The 19949-nt window shown below is 38.6% G+C and overlaps 1 protein-coding gene across 1 annotated transcript in view; it reads left to right on the top strand.

The window, feature by feature from the left end:
• Positions 1-7996: 7996 nt before the first annotated feature.
• Positions 7997-19949, top strand: part of LOC117822078 (rho-related GTP-binding protein RhoA-D) — a 29279-nt gene continuing 17326 nt past the window's right edge. The window contains exon 1 of the mRNA XM_034696706.1: positions 7997-8128. The gene's annotated coding sequence lies outside the window, so the exon portion shown is untranslated. The remainder of the gene's footprint in view (positions 8129-19949) is intronic.

The following is a 19949-nucleotide window of genomic DNA, read 5'->3' on the forward strand; positions in this document are numbered from 1 at the left end:
ATTACCATGGGCCTCTTTACATTCCCAGTTTGCAACCAAACTTTGATCTAAGTCTCAAAACACAAGACGATTAACAGGCCAACAAAGGGCTTTATCAGGTTGATAAACATTTGGCCTTATATGTTCTTCATATTGCATCTTTGTTTTACATTTCCAAACACAATACTTTTTTTAATGGTTTAAATGTTTTTTTTCTCTAAGCGTTCATTGACACAATTCAGTGTTGTGGAATGACAGCCTCTGCTGGTGACTGTTATTCAGAGGACTATGACTTAAAACTAGCAACTGATACAAGATTTATCTTCTTATATGAAGAATTTCCCAATTTTGATATCAGGCAATTGATTTGGCACAAACCACAAGGCCCCTTATAACTAATGGTCAATTATGGTCCTAATTAAGCATATGATGAAAGAAGAGCAAAGACTTGTATATGCCAGAACTGAGTTCCCAGAGCTCATTTGGATCCTTTCCAACATCTAGTTTTGTCAGATCAACCTTCAAAAACTCAGAGAAATATAATTAATTGTCACAGAAGATAAAAATCCAGACAAATTGCACTCAAGAAGTTTGAACTACTGAGTATTTGCTCAATTAATGCATCAATTATACATTGCCACTGACTGTCTCAATTTATCTTATCACTGAAATAGCTCATAATTAAATGTTATTTTGTTTTATGATTGATTTTATTCTAAAGGTTTTGGTCATAGGCTGTTTGGACATGAACAGTACAACAGCTCTTCAAAGTGAAGCCAAAACTATTAGAGCTCCCCCTAGTGACGAGCTGCAGTATGGGCTAAAAGCCTGCTTCCTCTATTTGTAACAAATGGAACGTGAGTCAAACTATAAAATCAAAAAAACATTTAAATCTGAGACCTGAGGGATCTTCAATGTTCTATTGGTATTTTGGATAAGTGCTTTGTTTAGTGGAAGGGATGTGACATCAGTCCTGCGGCTCCACTAGCCTGATTGTTTCAATGCATGCCTTGGCTCCAATTTACGACACCTGCACAATATTTTTGTGCCAATAAAAGCAGTATTTTGGTGTCACTTCTTCCATTAGAGGGAGATGGAATGCATACCATATATATATATTATATATTGTTTTCAGACAGTCTGAAATTTGACTTACATCACAGCAGCTCCATTTACAACACAGAAGACACAACAAGGAAACACATATTAGAAATATTTCAAACACCAGACAGCAGAGTCAGAGGCCTTTAGATGAATGTGTTGTCAGCAAGCGGCAACCTCCGGTATCAAAATATGAAGCCCATGTGGAAGTGTTATAAACTGCAATTCATTGAGAATCCGCTTGAGGCTGGCTGCAGAAACACAGAAAACCACATAGACACCAATTTAAAAAAGACGATCTTTGCAGCATTAATAAACATGTTTACAGCCTGGTTCAAAAAACGGCTTGGCTCTACTCAGCTAATTTCTCTATCGGCACACACTGTACGGGGTTGAATTTTTTTCTAACGCGACGGTTCAGAAGATATTAAGATTATGAGTTTTGCCCAAATAAGGACATGACTGACTTGTCTCCCAGACGAGAACACATAACTGTTGGCTAGGAGGCTCTTTAGGTCACACCATGCCTGGTTGAGTTCCGAATTTCCAATATGGCTGCCGCTGTCGAATGGCTTCAAAACAGCACTTAGGAACAGATGGGTGACGTCACAGATACTACGTCCATATTTTATACAGTCTATGGTTGTCAGCCAGCCTCAGCATTTTTTTTTTATTGTTGGCTGATTCATAAGGTCTCTGAAGTGGCTGATCTTTAAACATATTGTCATCTGATGGAGCAGATTCAATTTTAAAGTACTGGACACACACACACACACACACACACACACACACACACACACACACACACACACACACACACACACACACACACACACACACACATACCATTTGGTGTTTCAATACTGTAGGACACTCAGAATCACAGAAGAAGAAAAACTTGCCTACTGATTTTGATGCCTGACAAAGGTTCCACAGTCAAAACACGGTCCATAAATTGTTCCATTCTATCCAGACCACTCAATATTTCTCTCTAGTGCTTTATATCAGCATTTAAAAGACTTGTAGTTAACAAAATACTGATGTAGAATTCAATCATATCTTGTTATAAATATTTCCTCACCTAACCATCAAAAATATATCCATTCAGGTTGTACATTGTCTTGTATACCACTAGGTGTCACTGTGTCCTCTCCTTTTAGCTGTGACAGTAACATGAGGGTGAAGTGAGGACATGTAGCCCGCCTCTACTCTTATGAGTAAGCTTCCTCAGGGACATGAGCCGCCTATTCTCATCATCTCTGTGTTCACTGATCTATAATGACCAGTGTGGGAAAAAAGATGAGAAATTACACGCCTGGCTTTCACAGAGTTATTTTGATATTTTGATGTTGTGTCCTGAGGGGGAGGCTAGGGTATTGCCTCAGAACTGAATTATAAAAGCTTTGATAAATCAATGAAAGGCATAGGTCATTGTAGCTAGATACTTAAGCTGACTAACAGGCCCCTCTACAAGTATTACTTTGTGAAACCTGAAATGCAAACGTTGAGTTATTGTATTTGTTTGATAACTTAAAAATGTGAGGTTCCCTCGTCTCACATTGGTATGATGTAGCCCTTTTATTTCAACAAATTTAAAAACGTATTCTCAAGAAAAGAAAACATTTTGTGTCCCTTTCAAAGCTGTATAGAAGACTGAAAGACATGTCCATTGTTCTTGTGTTCTGAGTGTTTCTACAATATTCACTTGTATATGTTTGAACTTTATAAGTCTTCTGGATATTGGGAACTCAGCCCAATGTGTGAATTGTGTGCTCTTCTCTGTCTCTGAACTATCATCTACGCTGTTGTGGTATCAGCAATGTAATGCACTGTATAATGGCCATATGTTGACAGTGGAGACTACAATAGAGCATTCAATTTCATTTGATATGGCTATCAAATATATCACACTGCTACAAGCCTGTCTACAATTTGCATGTATGGATTTGTAATGCATTTGCAGCGTTTAATCATCTTCTGGCTGTGCATTGATTTCCAACTTGTTCTTTTTCTCCCATTTGACATGCATTTATTGACAGTTATATTAATTTAACACATACACGCACAACAAAAACATATGTATGTTTCTGGTAACCTGTTAGCAAATGCACCCCTGAAGGTCAAGACACAGTTCATTTCTAGAAGTTTGTATGAGTTGTGAAGGCAGACTTCTGCATCATCACTCAGCCTGTGGTAATGGCATTTAAGATAGTGGCAAGGCAAGGGGAGTTTATCTATAAAGCACCATTCATACATAGAGCAATTCAAAGTGCTTTACAGAGGTCAAAACAAAAAACAGAACAGTACGATCAACAAAAACATACAGCAAACACTTCAAACATTAAAATTTTATATGCGGCCAGTTATGTTTGATCTACTCTCTCTCTTGGTGTGTACTTATGTTACTTCACGTACATAGTAAATAGTGTTGGGTCTTGTTATTTATTTAAATTAGGAGGGATTATTATAAATAATCAGCCCCCCTTTGCTGCTCTGAAGTCCATAACTTGCAGAGTCTTACTGTCCCGCCTGACACAGAATCACAACTGGTCTTTTCTTAACCGAAATGAACCTGTAATCATTCAATTCACCTCAGAACTTCTTCTTCTAGTGCTGTACAATAGGACTAAAAAGAGTACAGATGGAAGCTTTTTTGCCTAGAGGGGTCATTGATCTGCTCGAACAGTAAATACAAGGTGATGTAGTAAAAATTGACTTAAGGGTGTAACCCCAGAAGTTGTTCTATAACTTTTCTGCCTGTCCTGCTCCTGCACTGTGCTTCTGTGTTCAGCTTTAGATCAGGTCCTGCAGCCCACACTCAGTACTCATCTCATGACAGCCTGAAGGTTTCTATAGCTCCGTTGTTTATGTTAACGTGTTGAAAATGTGTGACACTGAACGCTTTCTGTTTGCTCTCATGATAAAAAAAACCCACTGAAGTGTTTCTGCATTTCACTGGGATAGTGGTTTGCTGATGTAGTGAATACTTCGGATCTCAGTTGTTTACATTTCAAGGGAACGTATTTGTGCCCCTTCCTTAGTTTTAAGTTAAATTATCATAAGAAATGTATTCATTTCAAATTACACTGACTATGTGAAAGAATCACTCCACTTAAATCTAGAAAGAAAGAAACAAAGAAACAAAGAAACAAAGAAACAAAGAAAGAAACATACTTTATTAATCTCCAGGGGGGGAAATTCAATTTTTCCACTTGTGTTTTTTTTTTTATTTATTTGCTTTGGTCATGAAACACGCACAGTTTGGTGTATGTACATACAATTTTAAGCACAAACATGCAGTGGAGATGCACTTAGGGAAAGATGTCATAGTGATGGATCAACCAGCGCACCCCGAGCAGTTGGGGGTTCGGTGCCTTGCTCAAGGGCACCTCTGCAGTGCCCAGGCATGTGAACCAGCACCTCTCCAGCCCCCAGTCCACTTGCCAAACTTTGTCCATGCTGGGACCCTCTGGTTGCAAAGCCAAGCCCCTACTATGAGTTTCAAAATCACGTTACAGTTTCTTAAATCAGTATTTATATTTGATGTTATCTCTGGAGCCTTTGAGGCCACCTTCACACTGTTAATAGTTTTAGACACTTTAGAATCTTTTCACATTGCATTTATGGCACGCCCTCTTTGTGAGGAGAAGCATCTTTAATAACCAAGTCTTTTATGGTGACACAAACTATTTAAGTTATGGTCAGAATACCTTTTTAATTGCAAAAAGATTGCAAGAGTTGTCATTTTATTCTGAAATCAAGTATGTACAGTTTTGAGCCTATTTGCTTGTCCTAAATAGACATAGTGCTCAGTACTCCTGGAGTTCACACTGTATGTATAATATATAAAAGGCACCTCTTGGATGTATTATTGAACATTTTCAAGAGATCAACATGTAGAATAAGATACCAATAGTTTCCTCTGAGAATCCCTGTCGGATTTATCTTAAACTCATATTAAAACAATATTTGAGAGGCATTTAAAGTTAGCTGGTGCTATAAAGACTGTGGTGTGTTGCAGTTTCTTACATGCTATACAATAAGCATTTGATAATCAGCCTGTAACTTCAGTTCAAACATTCATCTGTCTCCAGTCATCACACACCAGCCTGCAGCTCCCCTCCCCACCCCTGACATCTTACAGAAATAGCTCTTGTATTGTATGGGACTGGGAGGTGCCAATCTGCAGTGCTTTATCTGGAACTACAGTATGTGGGTATTACCATGGAAACTGCACTGAACTGTCCACATTATTGCCAAAGAGCTGAGATATAGAGGGGCAGAGTATTTAGTTTGTGGTGAAAGCTTGTGGTTATACAGCATATGCTCAACAATTAAATGTTTGTTTCAGATTTTCCACCAATAAGAAGCAGTTTCATTACAATCACATTTTGCCAATGGGTGTTTTTCTTTGGGTACAATAAAACTTTCTGATTTGACTGCAACAAAAAGTTTGTTTTGATCAAAATCTTGGGCTTATAAAAGGCTACTGTGGAAGAATATGATCACTTCTGTAGATCATGAAATGCTTGTTAACTTCAGCTGCTGTGTTTTTACAACATGCTGCACATCAGGGGGAATGAACTTAAGACCTCACTGAGAGAATGCTATGTTCAAAAGCTCAAATCCCTGTTGAGTGACTTCCTGTTGCGCTGTGGGAGAAAAGAACTGGGGTCAATGTCCATTTCCTGTTACAAAACAAAACTGTAACAATAATAATAATAATAATAATAATAATAATAATAATAATAATAATAATAATAATAATAAATTATTATTATTAGTAGTAGTAGTAGTAGTAGTAGTAGTATTCACTGTGGCAAATTACTTTACATATAAAGAAAACGTAATAACACTCAATCATTGCTTGTAATAAAACAAACAATATTTGATATTTTAACCGTAAAGGGGCGGTGACCTAAGACAGTTAAATCTTTTCAGCCAATAGACTGCAGCCCTGCAGGACTCTCAAACAAAAAAGACCACCGTGCTGCATTCTGGTACAGTCGTGCAAAGCAGTTCTCCAGTGGGAGAATGTGTTTTTTTTATTGATGCCTTCTTCCAGGTGTACAGAGCAACAGCTTTCCCAATTATGTGTTTTCATTGTACTTGAACACTAGTAAAGTGCTGCATACAAATCCTTCAGTTGTACCAACATCTAAGGGACCCTCTCATCCAAAAGCAGCAGGAATAAAGAAGCCTGTCACAGCCGGAATTAACCTGCAAAAAAAGATTAACGGGGTGTGCCAGATCTGAAAAGTAGATTAAATGTTTCTTGAACAAACTCTTTTCTTGTGCAAAACAAACAACCACACAGTTGTATTATGTAGTATTATTATATAGAGACATTAAATAAAAAACTAAAATATTAACTTAGACAATCTTTAAAAAGAGATGATTATTGTATATGATGGAATATAAAAGGAAAGTTGACTTGATCATTAATAATAATGATGGAGAAGGAGTGGGGATCAATAAGTGTTACTTCTTCCCATTCCTCTTTTTGTTAAAGTTGTCTCAGTTTTTTTGTCTGTCTTTTTGTTGGTTGAAGATTGTAATTATTCAGTTGAAATGAACACTTTCCGTTCAATTCAATTCAATTTGTTTATTTGCTTGTGTTACATTAGGGACACAAAGCAGAGTAGTTTCATAGGCTACCCTTTTTGGAAATTTGGGTAGTTCTACATTTCGAAGCCTTTGGGATTAACACTGTAAAATAAATCCCCTTTGTAAACGAAGTACAAAAATTAAACAGAAGAGGATTAATGCCACTGGAATTTTTTTTTTTTAGAAAAAGGTCAAAATGAATTTTTAGTATTATAATTCTTAGAAAAAAAACAGAATTCTGAGATTAAAGTCAGAATTCTGATCTCATAATTCTGACTTTAATCTCATAATTCTGATTTTTTTCTCAGAATTCTGACCTTAATCTTAAAATTCTGATCTTAATCTCGTAATTCTGACTTTAATCTCAGAATTATGACTTTAATCTCAGGATTCTGTATTTTTCTCAGAATTATGACTTTTTTCTCAGAATTATGACTTTTTTCTCAGAAATCTGACTTTAATCTCAGAATTCTGATTTTTTTTCTCAGAATTCTGACTTTCATCTCAGTATTCTGTCTTTTATCTTAGAATTCTGACTTTTATCTCAGAAACTGTCTGACTGTAATCTCAGAATTCTAATTTTTTTCTCAGAAGTCTGAATTTAATCTCATAATTCTGAATTTTTTCTCATAATTCTGACCTGAATCTCAGAATTATGACTTTAATCTCAGAATTATGACTTTTATCTCAGAATTATGACTTTTTTCTAAGAAATCTAAGATTAAAATCAGAATTCTGACTTTAATCTCAGAATTCTGACTTTTTCCCAGAATTCTGACTTTAATCTCATAATTCTGACTTTTTCCCAGAATTCTGACTTTAATCTCATAATTCTGATTTTTTTCTCAGAATTCTGACCGTAATCTCAGAATTCTGACCTTAATCTCAAAATTCTGACCTTTTCCCAGAATTCTGACTTAATCTCAGGATTCTGACCTAAAATTCAGAATTTTGACTTTAATCTCATGATTCTTTCTTTTTTTCTAAGAAATCTGACTTTTTCCCAGAATTCTGACTTTATTCTCAGGATTCTGACCTTAATCTCAGAATTCTGACCTTTCTCAGAATACTCCCTTTTTCTCAGAAGCCTGACTTTAATCTCAGGATTCTGATTGTTTTTTCAGAACAATAATTTTTTCTTTTAAATTCACCTTAATTTATTTTTATTTCTCTGGTGGCCCTAATCCTCCTCTGTAAATGTACATTTTAAAACGTGAGTCTTTTCTCATGGAGATCTGGTGCAACATGCAGAACAACGTCTGGTAAGACACTGTGAAGGTTTTCCATGCAGGCCTTGAATGCAGCACTATGGGAGGGTCTTGCTCGTACCAGTTTGGCCGCTTCCTCCTGCTCACACTCTGATTACAGCTGCTTGAAGGGACGGGCGACAGCGGGAGGGAACACGGAGGACTTTGGTATCTGAAAGCACATAGTGGGAAAGGTAAGAGAACAAACTGTCCTTTTATGCTTACTTGGACTTAAATGAAAACCTGCCTTCAGAACTAAAGTGGTTAGAAAAAGCGAGTCTGAAGTTTCAGGTCAGAGTAGTCAAACGAGCTCTCAGTTCAGTAGACGTTCATGAGCCGAGAAACGAGCAGCAGCAGGAGCAGCTCGGTGAAATGAAACCTGTTACTCGTCTTACTTGTTCAGAAGTTTTCGGCTGATTCGCTTCGTTGTTTCGACGTTTGGTCGGTAGTATTGTGGAAGACAATTATCATGAACAGTGGGCAATCCTGTTTGTTCTCTCGCCTACAGTTTCCCGTCGAGGATCTGGGTCATATCGAACCAAGCCCTGTCTCTAAACCCATAGTGTACTTCATTGCGTAATTAAATGATATGGACTCCAGCTGTGAAGATAGCTGAAGGCTGTAAAAACTTTATGGCTTCTTTCTCTGTGAAAACCTCTTTTTATTAGTAGTTGACAAGACTAAATTGTGTTCCTTTCGTGCGAACATGAATAGTTAGAAAGCAGAAAATAATGACCAAATACAGATAAGTTACCGAGGGAGTGTCTCTTTATTTAAATCATGGTTTAAAAAAGGTAATGTCCTCGTCCTCAGTTCTGGAAAGAAAACACTAAAACGTTGCCCTGTCCCGAGGAAATTCCTCTCTGAGTCACCACACCCTTGTTGTGCTGCTCGGCTACTGTAGCACAGACCCTCATATCTCACAGGCTTGTTCCCTGTGTCTTGGCTTGTTCCCGACTTAAAAAAAAATGCACTGGGAGCCAAAGGGAACCTGCAGAGCTCTGTCATAGATCAAGTGGACAACTCCAATTTGTTGTTTTTTTTGCAGTCCCACACAATGCAGAAATAAGAAACATATACTCACATATCTGTATACCTTGTGTATTTGACACTTCAGTGTTTGTGCATTCACTACAGGAGATGGTATGATGTCATTGTAGCTGCACAGCTGACTGCTGACCATGCTGTTTGCAGGTAGTGGTCAGAAGAGGAAGTGATACAAACACAAAACACAAATCTGTGCCAATGCAGTGAAAAGAAATGTTATGCAAATCACAGAAGTTATCAGACAGTGATATCTCACCAAGTGATATGATGCATAAATGCTCAGGTTTAGTGGACTGCTTAATGTTTCTAGAAGTTAAAATGATCTTTATGTCCCGATGGCAATCAATACATAATGTGTTCTTAAAAAAAAGGGAAAAAAAGCTGCTATCTACAGCCGGAGTAAACCTGGGAAAACACCAACCAATCCCTGCCATCAGGAGCCAAATTATGAAACCAATCAAATCCCGTCCTGCCGTTCTGCCCGCCTCCTGCGCATACATTTCATGTTCGTTTGTGTTTTTAACTTTCACTATGATAATGTTTTGGTGTTTTTCTTACCGCTGAGTGAGACATGAGTTGATGTAGTGCCAAACACAAACGATGTGCTGAGGACCGTTTTTTTAATCAGTCACGATCATATGGTCGCAGAGCATCGGCGCTCATGTATTTGAGCGGGGGCGTCACTTTGGAGGAGCTCCGAGGGGAGGGGGGGAAGAGTTAGACGGGGTCCTGAGGAAATGCTACATTCAAATTTATGCAAATTTTCCGTGACTACCAACCCTGGCTTTAAGTGGTGATTCAAGGTGGAACCAGTGTGTGATCGAAGTTATCCATAACATAACCATGAAACAGTTACATGTTGATCTTTCTGGATTTGATTAATTACTAAATTAATTCGTTTTAATAAAATCAGATTATTCATACTATATCAGTCATTTAAGCCTTTTAATGTTATCTTATACCAGAACCCTTTTTGATCAAGTGGCTTATTGAATATTATTCAGGCTGAACTAAGACTGCTACAACTGTCAACGGTTCAGAAATAAAATTCATATTCAGGTACATAATGATTTGCAGATCCTCATATCATAGGACTGGGATAAATCATAACCAACAAATGGATCAGAAGCAGTCCTAAAAAAAACAACCTGACAATCTTAGATTGTGTCGCATATTGATACTGATGGTGGTCCCTCTATCTCCAGCATGTGTGCTCTACTTCTTTCCCTTTGTAGTATCAAGGTCAACTCATAAGACCGATGAATAGCTCAGTAGGTCAGGATGAAAGCCTTGATGTAAAACCATTATTAAGCAAAAGCTCCATATTTAGCCAGGGGTCATTTCTCCATGGTGCTGCTCCTCATTCCTCCATTGCTGTGCTCTCTGCTACACAGAGTCTTCGGGGACGGTGATCACAGGATACATGTTTACAGTCGTTCTTCCAAAGCAAACACTGAGTTACTGCGTACAGCAGGTTTTCCATTCCTCCAGCGTGTACTTGTAATGATATTCTTTGGGTGATTTTCAGTCAAGTTTGTCGAAAACAAAACTGGATCCTGTCGCAGAAGCGTCTGGACACATTTCCGTCAACAGGAATTTCCAGAGAGACCAGTGACATATTGAAAGTAATCCAACTGTGACTTCTTGAAAGCCCGTATCACACAGGAAAGTGCTTAGTTCAGGGTTTTCAGTGTGACTGTTTTCCAGTAATCTGATAGTGACCGACAAACATGTCCACATGGAAAACTGTGTCTGGAGGCTGCGGGGTGTATCACACACAGACAGCATGCAGACAAGAAAAGCAAGTGGAAAAGAGTTAATCTTTGGGGGAGTTTCCTGTTTGGATCTCAGTGCTTACAGTTTCAGGAACTTCTTCTGAAAAGGACAATTTAGAAAGCTAAACATTTCCTCTTCATCACATTGGCAGCAAAGCGCTCAGGGATGCTTCCATTTTCAGATACAGCTTCTGCTTTGTATTTGTGAGACTGGAATGCTAACAAAGGTCATTTCAAACTCCTGTGTCACTTGGTATTTTATGATACACCTTATCTATTTTAGAAGTTTGTCACTTCTGAATCAGGTCTGTCAGTTCTTGAATGAAGTAGGCTCAAACTTTTAATTGAATATGTCTGATGCATATAATTGGCATTCATATTTTTCTGCTCATCTTATTTTCAGGTTGTAGGTACAGGCTGTGAACATTAATAAGGCTGCATACGAGTAAAACTGATCTGTTTCTGTCTTTTAACCCTCCTGTTATGTTTAGGGATGAACTGATCCTACTTTTTAGGTCCCGATACTGATATCGATACCTGGGCTTTGGTATTTGCTGATACCGATACTAGCTGATCCATCGAAACATTAGCGCTGCACATGTTGCAAGTTTCCGGTGGAGTTATTAGCAAAAGAAACATGCACCTAAACTGCAAAGCCTCATAGTCATCTTCCATCATGCTCCAACCGGCAAAAATGCACAGACCGGCCGGCGCTGATGTAGGAGACGCACATGGCTGTTGTAAACACAGAAATGCATAGAACTAAGATGAATAGATCTGCCATATGGATTGGCACTATATATCGGCCCCTTGTCATCGATATCCGATCTAGCCTTTTGAGTCCGATATCCGATAGCAGGATCGGATCGATGCATCCCTAGTTATGTTGAGAGTCAAATTGACCCATTTTAAAGTTCATAAATCAAAAAAAAAAATTGTTAAAAGTATTATTTCACATTTCTAATGTCACAGTGGATGAAAGGCTAGTGTTATTCGGAGGTTCCCTCCATCTTACGTAATATATGCCTTCCAAACCAGCTAAATGCAGCATAAAAACCTGGGCAGCATGTGACAGAAGAGGTGTCATGTTAATTTATCAACATCACTCCATAAAAAGAAAGAATTCTAAATGTAAAATAAAATAAACAAACATATGTCATGTAAAACTATTGTATTTATATTTAGGTCTTTCAAATGTACATTAAAAAAGTTTAACATGAATATAAAAAAGAAACAAGTGAGTTATCCTCATTGAACCATGATCTGTGAGAATTAAAGAACACCATTGTACTAAATATTGATTTAAATGGTTAGTAATGGAATTTATAATGAGATTTAAAAAATATTTATTGGGATTTTTTTGTGTTCGGACACTTATGGATCATTAAATATGCCCTGGGTCAAGTTAACCCAGGAACATTATTGCTGTCCCTAAGAAACGAACATAACAGGAGGGTTAAGCTACAAAAAAACATGTTGGATATCTTGGAATTGTAGTGAAATGAACCTTAAGATTCTACCTAATGTTAAAAGGCAAACCTTGTGTGATTTAAAAAGATTGAAAACCGAGAACAATTAAGATACTTTCCAACCCCATCCCTGGATGCTGTATCTTCACATAGCTGTAAGGCACAGATGGACTGGAGGGATAAGAGAAACGGTCGTGGTGTTGGGGGGCGTGTGCGTCAGCGAAGGCTTTCATTTGTGCCGTGTGTGAGTCGGTAAGGAGGAATGCAGCACCCCAAGGATACGGAACATTAGCTCTCTGGTGGTGACATCACACTGCAACACAGGAAGAGAGAGAGCGAGGGGAAAAGGGAACGGATGAGAGGAGGATGGAGTGAAAAAGCCTGGAGGAGGATGGGTAGAAGAGAGAGGGAAAATGAAACATGGTACAGCTGACTTCTGCTAACAGTGTGTGCCTGTAAATACGCATGCTTTATTATTTTGTTACACCAGCCTGGATGAAGACTAGAAAAACACAAGTTCATGATGAGCTGCAGTCCCAGCCCATTCCATGACTAATTCATCCTTTTTTTTAATGTTGTGCTCATGCAATATTAATCAGTCTTTTTTTTTCACTTTGGTATGTGTCACATTTCTGCATATCTGTTGCTTATGCAAAAAGACACTCTTGGTTTAGTTTTGAGAACCACACCTCTTCTTCTTTGCCCCCCTCTCTCTGTCCGACTTTTCAGTCTGTTTGTACCGCTCGTGGAGGCTTGGGGGTGGATGAAAGGATAATTCTGTGATATTTCTCTCTTTCGCCTCTGCTCTGAGCTGAGCTGTGAGCACTGTGATAAATTGGGCTGGGGGAGTCTCAATGGCTCTGTCCTATTTTGGGCTCCAGTGAGGTTCTCTGACTTTAGCTGCTTCCCTGGCCTGGATCCTGAGCAGCAGCTTCTCTTCTCAAGTTTGAGTCAACCTTGAAACTTTCCCTAAGGTTCAACTTCTGTAAAACTTTAGAAGGGGTGTAACGATTCATCTACTACATTGATGTATCGATTTATTTTCCTATGATCCGACTACATCATAGGCCTTACGGACGACGTATATCAATCTAACAACGTTTTAAAGGTCATAAATCGATTGTATCTATACTAGGAAAGAACACATTGGATTTAAGCACGGCAGACTTAATATAGATGTTGTTTTTTTTTTGCATTTTTAATCATAAAGACGTTAAACGTTACTCAATTCATGCTGCCTGTCTGTGACGTCATCACCACGCGCGGATGGCAGAGGAGAAGCCGGCGAGCAAGAAATGATCAAGCCACCATTGCAGTCCAGTGTGTGGAAACACTTTGGCTTTTGCAAAGACAGAGGTGTTCTAAATAAGTCGCTCACTGTTTGTAGGATATGTAAAGGTCAAGTAAAGTACCACAGCAACACGATAAATCTATCCAACCATCTACTAATGCGCCATGCTGCAGCGCAAGGTAGCATCAGCTCTGCAGAAGCCTCAGGCCTCGCCAGCATGTTTAGTCAGAGACTAGGACAAAACTCAGCTCGGGTGAAAAACATCCCGGCAACAACAGGAATCTAGGACTGTCCAGTATCAAGGTATTTATTTCACAGTCACGAATTTTTGAATTTTTGGCTTAAAATGTTACTGAATCGATTTCAAGGCACTGAATCGTTTCGGATCGTATCGTTCTAAATGAACCAATATTATCCTCAATATTGTAATATCGGCAACCACGAAAACAATCGTTACTCCCCTAAACTTTAGTGATCCCACCTCAGGGAAAAGGTAATGATGTTGCAAGTGATGCCATCTATCAATTAAATCATTGTTCTGCATCTTGTAGCTCCTAATCAGATACAAGATTTTAAGAGGTAAAGCCAGTTTGTGTGTATGTTAATTGAAGTTTGAATAAAGTATTTACTTATGGTTAGGCTAGTTTTCCTCTCCATTTTACAGCTCCACAGCGTACACTTATCTTTAAGTAGGTCCACTTTAAAATGAATAAAGAAGTCCGGGTATGTTAGAGAACAAAATAGTTCCACAATAAGCATGATCTAATAGTTTTGTGCTGATGGCTACACTGAATTTACAGTTTCATATAAGTTACATTCAGTGAGAAGAGCTGTGTCTGCAGCTATATGGTCATATGCAGAGTGTCAGAATGTGGATCTGACGTGACAGAGAGGGTTGGCCAGAACTCTGAAGCTGAAACCAAAACTATTAGTTGACGATTTGGCTGAAGTCCAGTCCATCAGCTATGCTTTCTCTTTGAATTTGGCCGTGCTTCTCCAAAATATTTTGAACCAGCAAGCATTTGAATTCATGGTGTGAGAACTGGAGCAAGTGGTATACTTGTGTAAGCAGCAGCAGCAGCAGCAACTCTCTGGCATTTGGTAACAGTAATCTAAATATTCATGATCAATCACACAAGTTATCAAAAACTTCACAGTATTTCTCCTAAAGAGTGAGCTCTGTGAATTGTCCTCTTAATGTGTGTCACTGTTTTCCAGGACACTGAAGGGGGGGGGGGGGGGGGGGGGGGGGGGGGGGGGGGGGGTTGATGTGTATTTGGAGAATAAGGATGAGGGCTGTTGAAAGTGGGTGAGACATTCCTCAAAGCTTACGTCCTCCCACATTTTTTACACAGTTGGACAGGCTTGTATCCAGTGAACCGTTATTAATCATCATGTGGAATGCATTTTGCTGCTTTGAACAATCAGTGTGTCAGGACTTGAAGTGCCAACAGTCTGTTAATATTTGCCTTTAACAACTCTGGCCTTTGTTTGGACATAAACTGCATCTGTGTCGCTGCAGGGATGCTTTTACCTCTTAACAATAAACATATACATGTAAAGAGACATAGATTAATTTGTGGTCATGTTCAGGTCTGCTGAGCTTCTGAATTGCTGTTTGTTTACCTTCTGATAATAGTGAACTTACTTGTTCTGTCTTTAGTCAGAAACTTCTGGCAGCATCGCTAAGAGATATTGTGCTTTGTCCTGTGTTTTTGGCAGATTATGAGAAAATGAATTCCAGCAACCTGAAGCTTCCTTTAAATCAAGGCCTTGTCTTTCCGTTCAGTATAGAACCAACACTTGAAGTATAGTTGTGACTCTGCATGCTTACATTTGGGCAGTTTCTCCTTTTGTCTGTGTTGGACTGTCAAACTGGGTGTGAAAGTGAAACAACATCTTGAGGTCTCTTTCTATGTTTTCGTCTGAGTTCAAGTCAAGGCTTGACTTGGCTGCTAAAGCACATTTACCTGCTTTCCTGAGGGCAACCCAGTATGAGCTAGCCAATGTTTTTAGGGGTGTTGTTGTACAGAAAAGTTCTAATCTTAGTCTGCATCATTGACCAGGTTGTCTCAGAGGAGCTACTTCTTTTTTTTGCCTGTTTATAATTCTCTCCTGACATCCATTAGTTCATTCAGCTAAAGTCATTTGCATCCAATCCAATCCATTTTATTTATATTGCACATTTTAAAAACAACAAGGTTACTAAAGTGCTGCACAACAAATACAAACAGTAGAAATGAATAATAGTATAATTTAAAATACAGTAAATTAAAAGACAAACAGAGATCAACATAAACTCTTATAAGGCGTTTTTCCACCGCAGGAACTTTACCCCGGAACTAGGGAATTTACCCCTGAACTACGTGCGTTCTGACCGGAGGAACCAGGGTCTAAATTTAGGTAAGGGGTAGATAATCTCCCCCCTGAAAAGCTCCTGCTTGGGGGGTGGTACTTTTCAAAGGTCTTGGGACTTTGGCAGAACGTAATGGTGTTTGTGGAGTTTACACAGTTGTTGAAACACAGAGGGAGTTCGTGGGAATGCATACTAGTTTAGTTTTTTATTAAGATTTCAAAATATTATTTAATATAATCTTTTTTTCTCCATGCGTCACTGGCCTGATTTGCACAATCTACCCAGGACTTCAGCTCGTGGTTGAAACACAGACAACAATGGGGGCACAGGAACCTTTTAGTTCCGGGGAAAGTAGTTCTTGGGGCTAAAAGACCCCGGTACTATTGGTCGAAATGCACCTATGCTGTATTAAAAGCCACGGAGTAAAAATTAGTTTTAAGACGTGATTTAAAAGTATCCAGGGTGGGGGTCATTTTGACTTGGGCGGGTAGTTCATTCCACAGTTTAGGAGCTACCACTGAAAAAGCTCGGTCACCCCTCGTCTTTTGTCGTCTTTTTGGCAGGACGAGACACATCTGATCAGCAGACCTCAGTGCTCTGGAGGGGGCGTAGATGTGTATGAGGTCAGAGATGTACTGATGTGCCAGACCATTTAGTGACTTCAAAACAAACATTTAAATTAATTCTAAAATGGACAGGGAGCTAGTGAAGGGAGATGAGAGTGGGCCTGATATGTTCATGCTTGTGGGTTCTTGTTAAACTCTGTCTTCACATTGAAGTAGCATGTTTTTTTTAGTTTCCATGAGTCCAATAAGTGTTCCATGAGTTTGGATGGAAATCATTTTATCTTTAGTCAGAATGATCACAAGGTAAATAGAAGTATGCTATTCATGTCACAGGCTAATCCTCAGGAATGTGTGCATACATGAATTTGTTTGGTCACACATGATGATGTAACATTACATTGCAGCAAATGTTCAGGCAGGTTACATTTTTGCTGCATTATTCTGCATTTCTTGTGTGAACCATTAACTTGGTGATGATCATGGTTTAGGATATACTTTGATGATGATAGTGTGTTAGATTTTGTATAATATAGTTTCCTGTTGGGAGAGTGGTTTCTCTAAGTGTCGTGCATTTTTGTAGCCTCAATAGCTTCAATCATTTCTGAACGCTAGAGAGGAATTCATAATGTTTATAAAGTTTGAAGTCAGAATCTAATCGCTATCTTGGTATTCATGGATTACAGTGCAAAACACCTGAAATTTGGTTTCACTTTATATATTTTGAATGAATTTGATTGAAGTTCATTAGGGTTGCATGTTATATCAAAGGCAATACAACTTCAAAGATTGTTTTTATAGACTGTAAAAAAAAAATTGATGTCATCTTGCTCGGCTCAAAGTGAGGCCGCTGCAAAGAGCTGCTCCCCCTGGTGGCTGGCTGCAGTATAGGTCAAAAACTCTGTCTGCCTCATTCATTTGAATGGGGCTGTGGTCAAACTTTAAAAAATAAATACAAGTTGTACGAATGTTTCTCACATCCTTATGCTGTTGTGATATGTAGTTATTATTTGACTGTTTTGTGTTCAAGGTCTCTTTTTTCTGAAAAGTTTATTTTTCGTTAGTTATCAGAGGTTAAAAAACAGGGTTTTACATCCGTGTTTACTTTGATTGACAGCTGCTGTAGAGAGAAACTCCGTAGGACCTCGGGACAGTACGCTGTAAGGCGGAGCTTGTTACTGTGGAAACACACACATTTCCTACTGCGCAGACTCTGGCTGCAGAAAAGGTGTCAGCGTTCTGGAACGGGATATTTTGGCTTCAAAACCGTTCAATGGGAAAAGGCGGAGCAACACTGTATATATATACAGTCTAGGGTTTTTACCAAAGGCATCTCTGATTTCAGTTCTTCATGCTGCTAACGGGGGGTGGGCAATATGGCATAAATATCTTATCTCTAATTTTATACTCGTTCACCATTCTCTTAGTGCTTATTTTCAAGACTATTTTACAAATTATCAACAAATTCAACTGAACTTTTTCCCTTGTCTAAAAAAATGTAGTCCTCAAAGAAAACAGAATAATAGACCACTGAAGACAAAGTTCCTTCTAAACAAATTAAATCTGTGAGTGCAATTGAACAACTTGTACCAAGTGCAGTCGACAACACGGTCAGTCTTGCAGCTCAACTGTTTAACAAAGGACTGTGGAGCATGATTCATTATCTGGCACGTCCACAACAAACCATAAAATATACTTATTCTTTCTTCACTACGAGGAATAAAAGACCTAATATGAGTGGTTTTAGGCAGTTTTTGATCTATTGAACTAAGAATGGTCTAATATCACACCAGACCTAAACTTTATGGCTCCACACCTTGATCCATCACATTGAACCTTTTCTATTTTCCCTGTTACTGAGGTTAAAACAATCGAACCTCGGCTAACAAGCCTAGAACACATTAAACAATACAAGTGACATGTCTTGAACAAACTCAATGAAACGGTAAATATCATATGATACATAGTTTGATTTCAGACTGACTAATATGTTTCTACTGTAGGTGTAATCATACCAGGGAGAAATGAGGGAGAAATGAGTGACTGTGCTGCCAGGAATGAGAACTTTGTCCTCTGCTACCCCACATAGGGACAAACATTACGCAAGACAGGACCATTTATCCAAAGACACGTGTGAACACAAGTCTACAACAAAACTGCCTCTGAGGTCAGCGTGTGTGTCATAGGTGTGTGTGTGTGTGTGTGTGTGTGTGTGTGTATGTGTGTGTGGGTGTGCAGATGTGCTAAAACTTTATTGTCCTTTTTTGGATCTCGCTTCTCTTTAAAACAGATGTCTGCTCCTGATTTGTCATGTGATTGGCTTGTTCTATAGTCGTCCATCCAATCCAGTGCTGCTTCTATGAGTGGTTTCAACACCAAGCAGATTCTTATTCATACTTTTATTATTCATAAGCACATTAAGACAGTTTTTATTCTTTTAGAATAACTTTCCCGGAACACTGAGTGAGGCCTACTTACCAGAAAATAAAATCCAGGGTCACTTAATTATTGATTGTTGGATATAACATGGAGAGTGCTGTTACACTAAAGCAAATTGCAAAACAATGAATAGCTGTCAGCACTTTCAGATGATATTCTGAGGTGTGTTTAATGTGCTTTTACGAGATTAATGCAGCTTCAGTTAAAGGCCATGGATGAAAATGTCCTTGTTAGTATTGTATCGTTTATCAATATTATCTAAGGAAAACCGCACAGCAGCCAGCCCCTGTGATGTGGGTGTTTTCTCTCCTTGAATCCTATCTCTTGCTATGGCTTCCCACAAAGTATATCATCAAGTTAACGTGCTATTTGTGCATCTCTGTCTCCTGTGCTAATGAAGTGTTTTTGGAGTGACCTGAGAGGAGAACCTCAAAGAGGAAAGACATTAAGTTGGGTGATTCCAGTTGTCTTCCTGTGTCAGTTCATTCACTCCCTCAACTGTGTTTACGTCTTGTTAGGAATATACGGAAGTGAGTAAGGGGATTCAGGTCAGAACAGGTGTGGGAAAGTCCCCAACACACAGAAAGCAGATCTTCATCTTACACATTCTCTGTCGTTAGGTGAACTTGAATTTCCTTCTCGGAATTTCAACTGTTTATCATAAGACAACTTTTGCACAGTTGTCCCAGCTGAAACGGTTGTAATGGACATGGATAAATGCACTGATACATACTTAATGTTTCCTCAAAATCAAATAAGATAATACTTGGCCTCTTAACTCTCTTGTCAGTCACATTCTTTTCTTACAGTTAAGTTTCAATCTATCTCAGCTCAGTGAAAATAGGTAAGGAATAATGTATGGTTAGCAGGTTGTTATGGGAAAAAGAATCCCTTCAGGGTGGTCAAGACCCCTCCGCTTCCCGTCGTTGTCTTGTCTCACTCAGTCTGGATTCTTTTTCCCATAACAACCTGCTAACCATACATTATCTCGCTTATTACCTGGCTACTAACTTAAAATACAAACACGTTGTCAAAAACATCGATTCAAATATAATTTTATTGATTTAAATGTTTT

This window comes from Notolabrus celidotus, chromosome 11, assembly GCF_009762535.1.
Source record: "Notolabrus celidotus isolate fNotCel1 chromosome 11, fNotCel1.pri, whole genome shotgun sequence".
NCBI classification, from domain to species: domain Eukaryota; kingdom Metazoa; phylum Chordata; class Actinopteri; order Labriformes; family Labridae; genus Notolabrus; species Notolabrus celidotus.